This window comes from Mustela nivalis (genome assembly GCF_964662115.1).
Source record: "Mustela nivalis genome assembly, chromosome: 13".
NCBI lineage: Eukaryota > Metazoa > Chordata > Mammalia > Carnivora > Mustelidae > Mustela > Mustela nivalis.
In genome coordinates, this window is record NC_139032.1 from 45,291,764 (window position 1) to 45,304,647 (window position 12,884).

At 39.5% G+C, this 12,884-nt stretch overlaps 2 long non-coding RNA genes across 5 annotated transcripts in view; one reads left to right on the plus strand and one right to left on the minus strand.

The window, feature by feature from the left end:
- The window catches only part of LOC309846456, a 644,888-nt gene that overhangs the window by 561,453 nt on the left and 70,551 nt on the right, over nucleotides 1–12,884 (minus strand). The window lies entirely within an intron of this gene.
- The window catches only part of LOC309846457, a 54,890-nt gene that overhangs the window by 1,987 nt on the left and 40,019 nt on the right, over nucleotides 1–12,884 (plus strand). For all 3 annotated transcript variants that reach the window (XR_014301948.1, XR_014301949.1, XR_014301950.1), the window contains exon 2: nucleotides 353–532. This is a non-coding gene — a long non-coding RNA (uncharacterized lncRNA). The remainder of the gene's footprint in view (nucleotides 1–352; nucleotides 533–12,884) is intronic.

The window sequence follows — 12,884 nt, forward strand, 5'->3', positions numbered from 1 at the left end:
TGGCTACATGGGGTGCGGTGGGGGAGGGGCTGGATCTTCTACTCGAGGTTCTGCTTAAGAGAAGAAAATTGTAATATATTTTTTAGGGATATTCTTATAACTATAAAGAACCAACTTTTTATTTTTTAGATACCTGCATAAGTACAAACATTAGCTGGTATCGTATTTACTCTTTAATTAACTATGATTTCTTTGAACATAGAGTTTATAGGAGTCATTGGTAATTACCAGTTAAGAATGTTGAGCTCTTTTTTGTAATTCGGGAAGAGAGCCTTTCAAAAATCAGCAATGAATTTTAAAAAGCACGGGACCCTCCTTTAGCTAATGTCTCTTTAATATAAAATTGTGAAAGGGAGAAAAGATCCAGGTTCCAGTTCAAGATGGAGACCTAAGAGGATCCTGAACTCCCCTCCTCCGCGAAAGCATGAAATCCACAGCTACCTGAGGAACAACTTCCTCTGAAAACAAAACAAAACAAAACCAGAAACAAAACAAAACCTGAAACATCGTCTGAGAGACTCCTACTTGTCAGGTAGGAGAGGCTGGGACACAGTCTGGCCGGGAACCCCACCCTGGGTGGGAGGACCACCTTGGGGAAGGAACTCAAAACTCAGACCTTCTCCCCGCGGGGCTCAGGGGGTTTGAACCCCCTATCAAGGCACCCCTCCTTTAAAGACCTGTACCTGAGCAAAAAGCACCCCCCAACATTTAGCTTCGAAAAACCAATGGGGGTCGCACCCACGAGCCCCACAAGGCTGTGAGGACCTGAGAAGCAGCTCTTCAAGGGCTGGCTCCGACTCCGCCGCCCCAGGGCCCAGGACAAAAACCCTGGTTGAGGGGCGCTGGGATTTCGTGTGGGGGAGCCCTCACTTGCGTATCCCGGAGCTTCGCCCTGAGGGTCAGGCCTCCTGTTGGACACATCTGTGGGAGGACTATGGGGATGCTGTCCTGGGTGGGAGCCTGGCAGGCGCCCTCTTTCGCTCTCCTGTCATGGGTCCACTGCCCGTGGGTGGTGGCGGCTCCAGCGCCATCTTTTTTGTGTTCCTGTGTCTGTTTCTAACTCTAGACTTTTCCTGCTTTCTTTTCTGTTTCCTGGCTGAGGGCTGAGTCTGCATGCTCCCTCTGCCTGGGTCTAGCCGGTGGGCTCCATGTTTATGCCCCTGCTCGGCTCTGCTCCACAGCCCCGGTATCTTCTGGAGGGGTGATGGACACACCGCTGGTGCCCTAGTTTTTTCTATGGTGCTCTGCTCTGCTGCTGCCGCCAGGGGAGGCCCCCTTGATTGGCTGGTGTGGTGGCTGGAGGTGGGGGTGGCCTTGTATTCCTGGATCCCACAGGCCTGGAACAACCATACAGCTAGTTCTTGGCATGTTGTGTGCCCCCACCACACCCCCAACTCCAGGGCACTGCACAGACAGCAGCCTGAAACACAGCGTCAGTCTTTCTGTGGAAGAGGCCCCTTTGCTTGTTCTGGAGCTTTGGCCAGAATTTAGCATACATGTAAGGGTCTAGACCTGAGCATACAATCTCTGTGCACTCTGCCTCGCTACAGCTACCAGGTATCTCCTATAGAGGCTTATACACTTGTCCCCAGTCCCGATTTTTGCGAGGGCTGCCAAGCAACATATCTAGGTCATTTAGCCCTGGTGGAGCTTACCCTTGTGGTCCTATAGGACTGTATATATTTGCATACTTTAAAAGCTGGTACCCGAGGGTCTGGCTTCTAATCAGCCTGTGTCTAGGGGCTGAGATCTCCACTCCGGGACACTGACAGGTCTTAGCACTCCCTGAACTACAGTTACAAATAAAATACGCTGCTTGGACAATCACAAAGGTTTAGAGACAAGGAAGAGCTAGGACAGGGTTGAAAAATAAAGTTCATCTCTTATATGAAGCCACTCGTTCAAGACTGGAAGAGGTGGCTGTTTTATCTAATGCCTAGAGACCAAGACAGAGGTCAGGGAGAATGAAGAAGCGGAGGAATGGGTTCCAAACAAAAGAACAAGATAAAAGCCTCAGAGAAGAACCTTAATGAAAACTGCCAAAGGGCTATGAGTTAAACAATTTACTAATCACTCATATCATTTAGATAGAATCATAGAAACAAGATGGCATGGCGTAGGATAGGATTGGTGAGTTCCCCTTGCTTCCACCCAAAATGACATCCCCAGTTGGCACTATGCCTACAATTTCGCCTTTAAAAATTTATTGCTTTTGGCTTTTTATATCTTTTCCATAATAAATTGAGGAGTTTAAAAACGTAAATGGCTCTAAAGTTATAATAAGCAACTTTAGGTTGTTTTTTACTTGATATTCAGTCTAAGGGATAAAAGCTCTAGTAAATTTTCACCAGGGTAAAGTGGAAGAGAGATAGCTGAGCCAGGAAGTTGTGGGCAACCCAGAGACGACATGAAATACTCACTTTTTACTTTGTCAGTTTAACCACCTCTTTTTTTCATTCTTTCCCCAACACACAACCTTCTTCCTTTCTTTTATTACAATTCCCCGCTTTCTGTTACTAATATCTGCAGGGAGTCAGGGCATAGAGGAAGGATTCCATGGGCCAAAAGCAGTAATTCTCATTCTTAACTCTCATTTGATATCAGCATCAATGGAGGGATATTTCTAAAAGACTCCTGACAATGATCCTCTTCTTTCCTTCTTCCTTGGAGCTTCTTGAGGACAAGAATCAGTATCCTACATTTCCCAGCATCTAACACAGCACTTGGCATTTGTTCAGCACCTATCTGCGGCATGAATTAATGAGTTGATGGCAAACGCATTTACTCAAAAGAGAATGAATCCATCAGGCAGGTTCTGCCGCAGTAACAAAGAGCTCAAAACTCACAGTGGCTAGAACTAAGGGTTTTGCTTTTTATTTATACCACCTGTTCTTTGTGCATTTTGCCATGTCATGCTCACTCCTGACTCCAAGCTGGTCACTATGTGGAACATTGCCAGTTGCCACTAGAGAAAAAAGATGCATGGCAGATCTTGCACTTGATTTTAAAGCTTGAGCTGGGAAGTGACTCATTACTGTTGTTCAGATATCACTGGCCAAAGCAAAGCACCTGGCAATACTTTCAAGGGAGCAAGAAGGTACAGTTGCACCAAGTACTTGAGAAAGAAGGGAAAAATTTGGTGGCTGGCACTAATGACTACCCCAGTGGAGAAGAGGAACAAACAAAGGGAACGAACATATGTTGCGTAGCTGCCCTGAACAAGCTTTTTCATTTATCTCTTCAATCTCATGACTTTTATCACTCTTATTCCCATTTTACAGATGAAGAAACTGAGACTCAGTGAGGCTAAGTAGCTTGCCCAATGTTAAATGACTCTCATTTTCCCAATATTGGTTCCAGTGTCTCAGTTCTTTCTACTAGTCCTCATTTTACATGACATATTAGATAGTCCCTGTCTATCTAAGAGTTAGTTGCATTTTTCCTGTTGTGATCATATCCCTAGGTGACACCTATGGGTTTTTTCTACCACCAGCTGGTCTATAATCTAGGATAACTTTCTACTTCCTAAGAAGATCTGTTTTGCTTATTTAAAGATCACAGGTGTAAATACCAAAATAAAATCCTGATGTTCTCTGAAAAATGTTCTCCTTTGGCTACCAACCCTGGACTGACTTTGTTTTCCTTTGCATTTGGCTCATGTTTTGGCCTGTGGCTCTCCCCTTCCAGTTCAATAAGAACCATAAAAGCAGAAAAAAATATATGCGGGGTTGAGGGACATAAGTACAGACTTCTTTGCATTTGACAGTGGTTTTTGCAATAGCACTTAAAGCAACACACCCGAATTATTGCTCTTTCTTCTTTTTCATCTATTTAGGAAATGAGAAATGACGAATGCCTGTGATTCTTACATTAGAGACAGGAATTTTTCCAGGCTTAAATGCTCAGGAAGCACAAAAATTGAGTTTTTCTTTGCAACACCAGCTCAGCTCAGGCCTCCTGGGTACCAAGGTAGGCGCAGGGCTGAGGCCAGGCTTAGAGGAGGGCAGGAGCATGGCCTGTTGATTCTAACAAGGGACCTAGAGTCTAAAACCCTGGCTGTCTTCCTGATTCTAGCAGGAACTTCCTGAGTGACCTCCAGGGTACCCCTTTGTCTCTTAATGCCACATTAGCAAGGAAAAAAGGATAAATAATACTGTTGGCAAGAGGTAGAGTCAGGACAGTCCACATGGTGAGCAAACAAGGAGCACTTCTTTCTAACAGCTCAAAAAAATTGTATGCCTGCTGCCTTCCTTCTTAAACTATGTTCCCCCCTTACCTACCTCTGGCTCCGAATTGCAATATAACTCAGAGTTTAAGACATTGGGAAAGAAGATATATGTGCCTTGGTCGTCAGCTGTATGTAGAGCAAGCCAGCAGGAATGTGTCACTCTCTCTTTGGTTTTGAACACTGAAATAAGATCCTTGTTTGCTTCAATGCATGAACGTAAAATGAATTCATTGCTAATCATTTTCCCAGTTCAGGGGGTGCAAGCCATTCAGTTCAGCAACATCCATCCCCCTCCAAATAATCTATATGTGTATGGTGGTGGGTTTGGGGGTCCTGACACCTTGGGAGCAGGCCTCCCCTGGCCCAACCCTGGGACTCAGTTAGTAAGTCTGTCTGGGGCTCCTCCTCCCCAAATTGGCCTTTATCAGAATAAGAGTGGTCGTTTCTCTTCCGGCTGCCCCTCCCTGTTGTCTGTTTCTCAATTTGTTCAGAATCAAGACGGACAACAGGTGACATCAAATACTTCACAAGGCTTATTTTTAAAACTGCAGCTTTTTCTGCAACTCCTGCTTCCTTGTCCCTGGATGTAACGTTTTTGAAGGTTTTCGCTGTTTGTTTGTTATTTCCTAGCACTTATCGTTACCTTTCAAATTTGTAGGCTTGTTTTTTTTATCTCTTGGTTAACTATTAAATTCTTATTTTGAAAGAAAAGGATTTCTTCCTCTTACAGTGTCCCCACACTCACTCCCTGAAACCCTCATTGCAACACAATCCTCACCCCCATCCTTTCAATATGGTTATGTTGCCATTTTGAATAAATTCATATTCACATTGTTAATCAATAATACATCCTTTGAATTATGCAAATATAATCATCAGTTGAACTGTCTAGTATACGGGTTCACCCCAAATTCTCTGATGGCACTGTTCATTTTTTCCCTCATTGTTTTCACACCTTTCAGCTGATCTGCCAGGTATGTGGTTCCCCCTTGGGAGATGTCACTCCTAGAGCCCCATCACTTCCCACTACCTTCTTTGCCTGATCCTCTAATTAAGGCATTTTTTTTCCTTCTCCATTTTCCATCCCTTAGGAGATTTTCAGCTTTATCATTTAACACTTCTTGTATTTAAAAAGTTTACTTATTATATTTTTAATTTTTAGAAGCCCTATCTTGTTCTTTGACTATTGCTTTTATAGGTACTAGTTCTCTGCTTTTAGCTCTTAGGTCTAGCGGCTTCTTTTACATTGCTTAGATAATGTAAGCCTCCTAAGGCCAGGGATTTTTCCTGCCTTGTTCATTAGTTTATGTTCAACACCCAGAATGGTGAGTGCCCAGTAGGTGTTCAATAAAATCTTTGAACAACAGAGTATTTCTTATAGTTATCGCACATTTTCTTGAAGGTTAAGTTTCCTGCGTGTTCCATGTCACTGTTTATTCTGACCTAGCTTTCCTATCACAGACCTCTCTAAAATGTCTGGTGGACTTTGGTGTCTGTTAATAGTTCAGAGTGAGGGGGACGCCTGCTTGGCTCCATTGGCAGAGCATGCGATGCTTGACCTCAAGATTATCCATTCAAGCTCTATGTTGAGTGTGAAGTTTACTTACAAATAAAATCTTTAAAAAAAGATAATTAAGAGTGAGGCACTAAAATATTAATTAAAATCCCCCACTTGGATGGGACCTGTCAAGAAGAGGACTTTCCTATAGGGTAATCAAGTGGGGGCTTGACCATCACATTGCAAGAAACACAAGTGTCAGTATCTCTAGATAACTCTACTTTGGCTGATCAGTTTCCCCATGGGAGAGTTCTCCAAGCTCCTGTTGGAGGTATGTATTCTGAGCTGTCAGCATTATGGGAGCTGAACAAAAAATGAGGTTGATGAAGTTTTATCATTCAGTTTATAGACTTTAAGATAGCTCACACTTGACCATAGCTTGGCCCTATGTCCAAGATGACTCTTTCTTGAGCTTCTTCTGAGGGTCAACCTCCAGGCTTCTGCCAGGGAGAGAAGGGCCATCTCCTAGCTACACAGGATGGGGAAGGATCTTTGGAGAAGTGATTGCTTCTTTAAGACTTTCAGTGAAGCTCTCCATCTTCGGGGCCTATCCTGTGTCCTTGCTCAATTAGTTTTCTATTGTTGCTATTAAAAAAATAAACTTCAGTGCCTTAAAACAATGCATTTATTATCTTACAGTTCCGTAGGTCAGAAATCCAGTATAATCTCACTGGGCTAAATATTAAGGTATCAGCACGGCTGTTTTACTCGATGCTCAAGGGAAATCCATTTCCTGCTCATTCGGGTATTGGGAGGATTTTGTTCTGAGCACTTGCAGGACTGAAGTCTTGATTTCCTTGCTGGCTGTCAGTTGGAGACAGTGTCTAGTCTTTTTTTGTGGTTCATAATGAAGGCTAATAGATCACAGATGCTTCGTGTTTAGCCATTTGGTGTTCATTTCTATTCACTCCACTTTGGTCAGCGCTACAAATCTGCTTGATATTCCCTCCCTCCATCCTTCATCACACTCTGCACACTCTGGTTTATTTATGTGGTGTATTGGTTTCCTTAGACTGCCAAAGCAAGTTGCTACAAACTTTGTAGCTTAAAACTATGGGAATGGATACTTTTACAGTTCTGGATGCTAGAAGTCTGAAATCAAGAGGATAGCAGCAAAAAAAAAAAAAAAATCATATTTGGAAGTTTCAGGTAGATATGAATTTGCTGGTGGGGTGGGGGTATTCAACCCAAAATGTGTGTAGTTGGAGTCCAAGTCTGAGAAAACATTAAGGCTAGCCCACATTCTGACTGCTCCAGCCTTGCCAATCTAGGACTTGAAACTGTGGCACTAAGGCATATCAGCCCCTTCCTTAGCCTACTTTAATTTTTGTTTCAAGCGAGAGATCCAGTTTCTCATGCCGGCCACTGACTTTGGGGGAATATCATTGAGCTCTGTTAGTGGAACATTATCTGTTTTTTTTTTTTTTGAATTCTCACTTAATTTTCCCAAATATTGCTATATTTTATAGAAATTCTTTAGTACTGGTAGTTTGGAATAGAGCCATGTCCTGGCTTCATTGTAGATGGGATACCCTTCAGTATATAGTTTAGTTTTGTTGATTTGGAGGTATTCAGTGAGACAAATGAAGATAACATTTATACTACTACCTTTACCGAAAGGCTACTTTTTTTCCTGAGGGGCTATATAATATCTTGTAGGTGGATCACAGTTTATTTAACAATTCTCCAATTACCATATTGTTGTTTCCCAATTATAAATAGCACTGCAGTGGACATTGTTATATATTTAACTCAGTGTGTAAAGACTCTATTGTTTATATTGAAGTATGTTTCTTGCTATTGGAAGAATGTTTCTTGCTATTGACAAGGATGAATTTTCTCTGTTAATGCTCTTCTCTGGATGTCTCTATTTCCCTCAATAACCAGTGGTAATTTACCTTGTAATTTACTCCATAGGGAGGACCAATAAACTTCCAGTCTTGTCTTGGCCAAGTCCTTAGCAAAAGTATTAGGGAAGGGTCATTATTTTCCATCAAATACTTCCTGTCCTGTTAGTTTTTCATACTAGGCACACATCAGACTATAATGGAGAACATCCTTTATTAAGAGTAATTTTCTTGGTGTGCCTGGGTGGCTCAGCAGGTTAAACCTCTGCCTTCGGCTCAGGTCATTATCTCAGGGTCCTGGGATCGAGTTGCTACTATCGAGGTCCTGCCTCTCTGCCTATTTGTGATCTCTGTCAAATAAATAAATAAATATTTTAAGAAAATAGATTTTATTTATTTATTTGACAGAGAGATCACAAATAGAGAGGCAGGCAGGGGGTGGGGGGAAGCAGGCTCCCCGCCGAACAGAGAGCCCGATGTGGGGCTCGATCCCAGGACCCTGAGATCATGACCTGAGCCGAAGGCAGAGGTTTAATCTGCTGAGCCACCCAGGTGCCCCCAAAAGAGTAATTTTCTTGATCCTGACATGGAGTGGTCCATGCAGACTTAGGACTGATATTTAATGGCCAGACTGGTTATTAAAATACTGAAGTATTTCTATACCACTTGGTAAATGTTATATAGCAATAGTAAAGTTCATTCATAATATAAACTTACTAGTTCTATTGAAATATTGTATGATATTCCGCAACCCTTGATAAATGGTCACCTGTCATAAAAACATATGAGAAATAGTGATAGCTCTAGCCAGTTGGCCAAAGTCCAGTAAACAGAGCGGATAGATGGTGTGTTCTTTATAAAACTGTCTGTAATTTGGGAGAATGACCAGTTTATATTCATCCTAGAATTATAGTTGCTACTGAATCTAAATAATGTTTTTTATTTGTCTTTTATAGTTAGTATGTTATAACTCTTGTATGAGTGTATATTTTAATGTTTTGGAATATAAGGGTTTATAACAAAGTGTTGCTTAGAAATACCTAGAACAAAGGGATGACAACATTTGGTATGTTTCTCAATATTTCCATTAAATATAATTAACAGGAATAATTCGAATCTGTGGGAGTATAAAGAAGAAATGACATCAAAATTACACTATTAAAAGGAAAAACTGTTAAACATTTTATTAGATTAGGAATCCTGTTAAATCTTACGACTTAAGCATAAGAAATTTATGATCATCATTAAGGAAAACATTTTAAAATATCAAGAGTGAGTGGAATAATAAAAATTCAAAAGTTCAATAAAAAGTCAATAAATATTTCAAAAATTTAAGTCAAATTCTTGAGAAAGTAAATGAAGTCACTTCCAAATCCTTAAAAAGAATGTGCTTCTTAGGCATGAATATGTAATAGAACTGTGGAAAAAAGAATAATATCGATATAGATACATAATTATAATCTATATTTATTGTCCTGGCTTGTTAAAAGCACATGTTTACTGGACACCTGGGTGGCTTCATTGATTAAGTATCCAACTCTTGATTTTGGCTCAGGTCATGATCTCAGAGTCTTGAGACTGATCCTGGCATCACTGGGCGTTGTGCTCAGCAGGGAGACTGGCTCTGTCCTTCTCCCTCTCCCTCTGTTTCTCCTACCTCCCTTCCCCTGCTCTTGCATGTGCATGCTCTCCCTCTCTCTCAAATAAATAAATAATTCCTTTAAAAAAAGTATATGTTTACTGACAAGAGAACACTAATTTTTTTTTAATCTAACTTTTTAAAATTTAAATTTTAGGTACAGTTTCCATAGTAGAATTCAGTGATCTGTCACAAACAGCTCCCAGTACTCACCACAACAAGTGTTCTCCTTTTCACCCATCATCCGTCTAGTCCATCCCCCACTCATCTCCCTCCATCAACCCTCAGTTTGTTCCCTATTGTTATGAGTCTTTTATGGCTTACTTCCCTTTCTCCTTTACTCCCTTCCCATATGCTCATTTGTTTCCATTCTTAAATTACATCTATGAGTGAGATCATATGGTATTTGTCTTTCTCTGACTGACCTATTTCACTTAGCGCAATACACTTTAGCTCCATCCATGTCATTGCAAATGGCAAGATTTCATTCTTTTTGATGGCTGAGCAATATCCCATTGTATACATACACCACATCTTCTTTATCCGTTCTTCAGTCAATGGATATTTGGGCTCCCTCCATTGTTTGGCTATTTTTGATAATGCTACTTTAAACATTGGGGTTCATGTATCCCTTCAAATCTGTATATTTGTATCCTTCGGAAAAGAACACTACATTTTGGAAAACATAAAACAAGGATGAAATTTCAGTCATTATTGATGATGTTTCAATTGTTTTATGTAAACATAAAATAATTTCCTTTAAATGAGAAATTCAGCCCCTTGAAGAAATGGAAATTTTTTTTCTTTCCAACATAGACATAATGACCTAAGATAAATATGTTATGAAGAGCTGACATAAGTAAGATCTGAAATGCTTTAAAAAGTTTTTGTTGGTGGTGCCAGAGAGAAATGATTTCAGTGAAATATATGGACATAAAAACTCTGCTAACTGTATACAGGTGTGCTAGTGTAATGTTATGGAAAAAGTTTGGAGTTTTAACCATGATTTAAACTTTTTCTGGATATTTTAATTTGATATTAACCACTGTATTCAATAATTTCTGGATGATGCAATTAAAGATATAAAATGTATATATTCTTTTTTAAAAGATTTTATTTATTTATTTGACAGACAGAGATCAAAAGTAGGCAGAGAGGCAGGCAGGGAGGGAGAAGGTGTAGGCTCCCTGCTGAGCAGAGAGCCTGATGTGGGGCTCAATCCCAGGACCCTGAGATCATGACCTGAGCCAAAGGCAGAGGCTTTAACCGACTGAGCCACCCAGGCGCCCCTAAAATCTATATATTGTTGATAATTTTACATTTACTATTGTTCATCAAAAAACATCAGAGAGAATTAGCCAATATTTAGGAAGATAATGGAAATGAAATAATGAAAATTAGAAAAATATTTGCACCTCAATTGGCAGCTTGTAGTGCTGGAGTTAAAAAATAGTTTGGAAATTGTGCCATTATTAAAAATTGTTAAAGGAGCTGATTAAATATTTGAGAAATGAAAAATTTCATTTCAAAATGAATGAAGAATTAGGGTTTTTAAAACATCTTTACTGAGGGGTAATGCCCATTCCATTAAATTTATATTTTTAAAATGTAAAGTTGTTTTTAGTGAAGAAGAAATGATACTGACAAAGAATGGTGGTCTAGAACATCTGATGTTGTGGAAAATAAGGAAATGTGGGTTCTACAAATGTGGGTTCTACAACGTTGGTTTTTTTCAATATTGTTTTGGGCATTCTGGGTCCTTTGCATTTCCATATGAATTATAGGACCAGCTCATCAATTCCTGTAAGGAGGTCACCTAGGATTTTGATAGGGATTGTGTTGAATTTGTAGACTAATTTGGGTAACTGTTGCTATCTTAACAATATAAAGCCCTTTGATCCATGAACATGGGAATTCTCTACATTTATTTAGGTCTTCAATAATTTCTTTCAACATTATTTTGTAGCTTTTCAGAGTACATGTTTTCTATCTCTTCAGTTAAATTTAATCCTAAGTATTTAATTTTTTTCAAAGCTATTATGAATGGAATTTTCTCAATTTTATTTTTGAGATTGTCCATTGTTACTGTATAGAAATACAATTAATTTTTTATATTATCTTATATCCAGCAACCTTGCTGAACTGGTGTATTAGTTCTAACAGTCTTCTAGTGGGTCTTTAGAATAGCTTATATACAAGGTCATATCATATGCAAATAGAGAGTTTCACTTCCTCCTTTCCAAACAAGATGCCTTTTATTTCATTTTCTTTCCTAATTTTCTTGGTTAGAAACACCAGTACTATGTTGAATAGAAGTGGCAAGAGCTGTCTTTTCTTGACCTCAGGGGGAAGTGTTCAGTCTCTCACCATTGACTCTATGCTGGCTGTGGGTTTTTCACAGATGGGCTTTCTCAGGTTGAGAAAGTTCTTTTCTATTTTAGTTTACTGAGTGTTTTTTATCATGAAGAGGTATTGGACTTTGTCAAATGCTTTTCCTGCATCTCTGACGATGATCATGTGCTTTGTTCTTTACGCTTTTGACATAGTATATTACATTAATTATTGTCAGGTGTTGGGAGATTTAGTTTTAATAAATAATATTGTAACAGAGATGTCAGTACTTTCTTGAACTTTATAAGAAAGAAATGTTTCAGTTATTAAAACTGACATATTCATTTGGCAAACTATCACAGTGATGGAACTTGTACTAACATATTATTCTTGACACCTCTCAACACAACGTGATAAAGGGACATAACGCTGTCAATAATGGAATAGCCTTGCATGGAAGCCCACCGACGTTTCATGGAAAATATCGACAAATCTTGACTTTGTCATTCATCATTATTGACTTGCACTCTTCAGCTATACATTTTGTAAGGATGCTTGTGTTTTACATTCAGATTGTTAGCAAAGTAACTGAATAAAACAGTGCCATTGACTGACACCCCCTGTGCTATTCTTTTAGAGATTGCTGTCCAAGTGTACATGAACGCATTCTTCAATTCTCTAATGTTTGGCCATATTCCTCTGATAGGAAATCTACCCAATAATGTAATGCTGAAGAGCACAGACCATCATCTTATTCAAAAATACATGTTAGTAAGCTTATTCAAAATGAAGATATATATCATTAATTTCATTGTACTGTGTACTCTGTGAGGATAGTTACTTTGCTATGTGTTATCCCTGAACCCTTGAACAGTGCCCGAGACACAGAAGGATCTTGATAATCATGTTACATGAGTGATTTCAATCTCTTATACTAACCTAGTAAGCAATCAAAAAAGGAAAAGCAATTAGGTTACCATGATTAGTTCTTGGTGAACAACTGCCTTCAAATGCATCCAAATTATGAGCTTGATAATTTTTTTTTTCCACTGTTAGGTCCAGGTATTGCGTAGCCTGAAGCTCAAACACTTTCATGGGCCTCAGAAAAAGAATATAAACCTAGCCATAGGACCTTTTTTTTTTTTTTTTTTTTTTAGTCATAGGATCTTAGAAGAGGCCTAGGCAAGTGTAAGTCCCTGAGGCTGAAGATGTATTAGCTTTCCAGGAAATTGTCTTATCTAAAATGTCGCAGTGGATTGCTGCTTGTATAATGAATGAGTG